The following is a 4,602-nucleotide window of genomic DNA, read 5'->3' as shown; positions in this document are numbered from 1 at the left end:
TCATTTGAATCAGTTCGAGAGTTCGGAGCGGGTTCGCGAATCATTTGAGTCAGTTCGGGAGTTCGGAGCGGGTTCGCGAATCATTTGAGTCAGTTTGGGAATCGCGAATCATTTGAGTCAGTTCGGGAGTTCAAAGCGGGTTCGCGAATCATTTGAATCAGTTCGAGAGTTCGGAGCGGGTTCGCGAATCATTTGAGTCAGTTCGGGAGTTCGGAGCGGAATCGCGAATCATTTGAGTCATTTTGGGAGTTCGGAGTATGGAGCGTGAATCATTTGAACCAGTTTGGGAGTTCGGAGCGGGATCGCGAATCATTTGAAGTGAAGTGAAGTGAAGTGAAGTGAAGTGAAGTGAAGTGAAGTGACATTCAGCCAAGTATGGTGACCCATACTCAGAATTTGTGCTCTGCATTTAACCCATCCGAAATGCACACACACAGAGCAGTGAACACACACACACACACCGTGAGCACACACCCGGAGCAGTGGGCAGCCATTTATGCTGCGGCGCCCGGGGAGCAGTTGGGGGTTCGATGCCTTGCTCAAGGGAAACTAAGTCGTGGTATTGAAGGTGGAGAGAGAACTGTACATGCACTCCCCCCACCCACAATTTTATGCCGGCCCGGGACTCGAACTCACAACCTTTCGATTGGGGGATGGAGCGCTTCACGGATTTGCGTGTCATCCTTTCGCAGGGGCCATGCTAATCTTCTCTGTATCGATCCAATTTTAGTATATGTGCCGCCGTGGCACATTTGAGTCAGTTTGGGGATCGCAAATCATTTGAATCAGTTCGGGAGTTCGGAGCGGCTTCGCGGAGAGTTCGGAGCGGGTTCGCAAATCATTTGAGTCAGTTCGGGAGTTCGGAGCGGGTTCGCGAATCATTTGAGTCAGTTTGGGAGTTCGATACGTGATCACAAATCATTTGAATCAGTTCGGGAGTTCGTAGCGGGATCGCGAATCATTTGAGTCAGTTTGGGGATCGCGAATCATTTGAGTCAGTTCGGGAGTTCGGAGCGGGTTCGCGAATCATTTGAGTCAGTTTGGGGATCGCGAATCATTTGAGTCAGTTCGGGGATCGCGAATCATTTGAGTCAGTTCGGGAGTTCGGAGCGGGTACATCTTTGTGTACTGTTGATTTAAACACTCAACTTAAACACTCTCTGTACTGTCAGGTGTTTTGTCTTCTTCTGAGGGTGGTTTGACAAAAAAAAACTCTAGGATGTGACTATCTGACTTGGGGCGCTTAAAAGTAATTTAAAGTTGAGCTGGAGTGAGTGTCTTTCTCTGCTCTTGGTCTAAGCTCAACCTGAATAAACCAAATTATGAAGTGGATTAAAAAAAAAGGTTTTATTCCAAGATAGCATGGAATAGATTATATAATATAGGCTACAGTTATAACAGGATATTATACAATCTATTCCATGCTGTCTTAAAATGAATTTATTACTTAATAATCTTATTATTTATATTATATTATATTTATATTACTTATTTTCCGGACTATAAGTCACACTTTTTTTCATAGTTTGGCTGTTCCTGCGACTTATAGTCAGGTGCGACTTATTTATCAAAATTAATTTGACATGAACCGAGAGAAATGAACCAAGAGAAAACATTACCGTCTCCAGCCGCCAGAGGGCGCTATATGCTGCTCAGTGCTCCTGTAGTCTACCACTGAAGACATAGAGCGCCCTCTCGCGGCTGTAGACGGTAATGTTTTCTCTTGGTTCTTGGTTTTAAATAAATGCGACTTACAATCCACTGCGATTTTTGTTTTTTTCCTCGTCATGACGTATTTTTGGACTAATGCGACTTATACTAAGGTGCGACTTCTAGTCTGAATGAGGTGATGACTGCATGCGTACTGGCCGTTCTGTGATTCTTTAGATCACACAGATGGCCAGTCCGCCCCTGGTGGTGTGATGTTTAATTTGAGCTAATACAAGTCTGTGTATCAGCCTGATTTCCACAGCTTCATTAACACCAACGCTTTTATTGAATTACTCTCTATGTGTCCACAATGCATCGTGCCATTTAATGTGAAATTGCCATTTTTCTTTTCCTGGAGAGGTTCAAATAAATGCTTGGCAAGAATGTTAAATGCCAGTGCTTTCCCCCAGGGAGCCTGTGTGGGTTTTAATGGCCATTTTGTTTTATAATTCAATAAAAAAGAGGGAAAATGCATGCAATAGGATGCATGAAAAGGCTATTTTCAGTGGTAGAGAATAAAAGTCCTATCATAAATGCAATATGATTGCAATTTGCACATCACACACAGACTGGCCAAACAAACAGAAGAGCTCGGAGCAGAAGGCTGATGTTTTCTCAGTGTTTAGCATCTCAGATGGCCTCACACACACACTGTATATACAGGCCTGGAGAGAAATGACTGGGCTCAGCCGAAAGGTGAAGAGTTATTGCCTCAAAGGCATCTTAACAGTGCTTTTTCATTTAGCAGTGATACCGACCCGATCCCACAGACAGAGCTGGTGATAAATCAGACGTGGACGGCACATGGTGGACATTACAAACCAGCCCGGAGCTAGAAGAACATCTCAACAATCCTGTCCAACTAAACATCATCATGCTGTTTCTTCAGTTGTTTATCGTGCTGTTTTAAAATCACCAAATACAAACCTGAAACTCGGTTGAAACAGAAAGAAAAAAGACTTTTAACAGAGGGTCGGAACAGAAACAAAACACACTGATGTCCAAACGTGTGATTTCACTTATACAGTAACACGTATGCCACAAAAACATGGTTAATTTGAATGAAATCCCATCACATCTGCTCAAGAAAGAACAGTGTAAATGTAAAGAGAGACATAACCGCTGCAGACTCCTGCAGATGTATGTGAATGTAGCGGCTAATCAGAAACAATAAAACATTTAACACTGTAAACGTATAGTCAAAACACGCTCGCAACTCAATCTGCTGCACACACAACATCTGGAACGTCAGACGAACACAACGGCTTCAAACAGACTCTCTCTTTCTAAACCGATTTCCTCATAACCTCACTGCTGATGTCAATAAAGCCTGGAATTTTTAACTCCGTCCACGTCGATCAGGGTTTATCAGTGTGTTTGTCATGATTACAATATCCCATCAGCATCAGTGAGCTGCAAATTAACAAAACACGCAGACCTTCAAGAACGCTTTCATTTAAACTCGAGCATATCTGACCCAGTCGAGTGGAGAATTTAGCTGAAATCTGGATATTGTGTCCTAATCTGGCTGTTAGGAGCAGACTCGTTTAACTGACGCAGTCAAAACCATGTTTAAGTTGAGAGTTTAGCCAAGGGAACACGAGCAAAATGTCAGCATGAGATTGACATGTGATGCTTCAAATGCTTTTTCACTTACAGACAAGAAAACTAAATACTAAATCGCTGCAATAAATTAAATCTGAACCTTTAAATATGATAGTTTGTCATACTAAAATACACTAACCTGCTCAGTGCATTGCCATTAACTTGCAGATACACAAAAGGTCCGATTACAATCGGTTTAAAAGACACGTTTTAAAGAAAATGCTCATGTTGTCAGCACTTCAGTTGTTGAAAAAAAATGCCAAAACCAACTGAAATTTCAATTGGGTTGTTAGGGGTGAGATAAACCTTTTTGAATCCATTCGATAGGACATGCAAACACTTGATTGAGTTGAAAACCGAAAGTGGAAACTTGCGCATGTGCAATGACATAGAAATGGCGTAAAGCCAATGTTGTTTGTTGTTGCATGTAATAAAGGACTGCCGTGTCTATCTAAAATGCTTTTTCCACTCATCGTCTTTGAAGTGATGCAGGATAACTTTGTGCCACAAGTGCCTGCTTCAAACTCTCATCTGCACATGTCTTGTTTGGGTTCAGGAATGGCCATTTTTACTGCTTGATTAATATAAGCATCATTACACAAAGCCATGTGGTCAATACGACACTTCAGCTCTCTCAGACAAGCATTTGGTGCTGTTTGATGGAAAGCTAAAGACCCGAGAAATTCACGAGAACACGTTTTACCGAGTGCTGAAGTTGTGTCAGCGAGTTCTCAGACTGCATTTGTCAGGGATGGAGGTCAGGTCAGAGAATTCGCAGACATCTCAAACACCGGCTGAATTCTGATAGACAGACCCTCCATGTCCTAAACCACGGATTGAGTTTGGAGGAGGACAACAGCAACCGATGCAACAAAGGAGCAAAGCAGCTCATAGATGCTGATATTCCTATGATGCAATTCTGATGCTTGTGGTGTAATTCAGTGAGAGTAGATACTGACATCAAATGTCTCCAGTGATGTGTCTGAGATGTGAATGATCCGCACATATAACACAGTGACTGAGAGCTGAAGAAATAAAGCCTCCTCAGAAGATGTGAGATGTTCTGGAGGCTTGTGAAGATCATTCCTCCGCTGAGGAACAGTGAAAGTAAAGCTTCTGGAAAAAAAAGCTCCTCAAAAGATCCTGAGGATCAGATTTGAGACTCTTAAACATGATTGATGGAGAATCAGGTAAAGCTGAGCTGCTTCAGTCCAGGAAGAGTTCATCTGGAGATATTACTGACCTTATTCTGACCTTTACTTGATCACAATCAGACAAGATCTGACA

The 4,602-nt window shown here is 42.5% G+C and overlaps 1 non-coding gene across 1 annotated transcript; it reads right to left on the bottom strand.

Moving 5' to 3' along the window:
* Positions 1 to 647: 647 nt before the first annotated feature.
* Positions 648 to 750, bottom strand: LOC132115519 (U6 spliceosomal RNA). The gene has a single exon (XR_009425502.1). It is a non-coding gene; the product is annotated as a U6 spliceosomal RNA (small nuclear RNA).
* Positions 751 to 4,602: the final 3,852 nt, after the last annotated feature.

This window comes from Carassius carassius, chromosome 34, assembly GCF_963082965.1.
Source record: "Carassius carassius chromosome 34, fCarCar2.1, whole genome shotgun sequence".
Lineage (NCBI taxonomy): Eukaryota > Metazoa > Chordata > Actinopteri > Cypriniformes > Cyprinidae > Carassius > Carassius carassius.
This window is presented reverse-complemented; position numbering and strand designations above follow the sequence as displayed.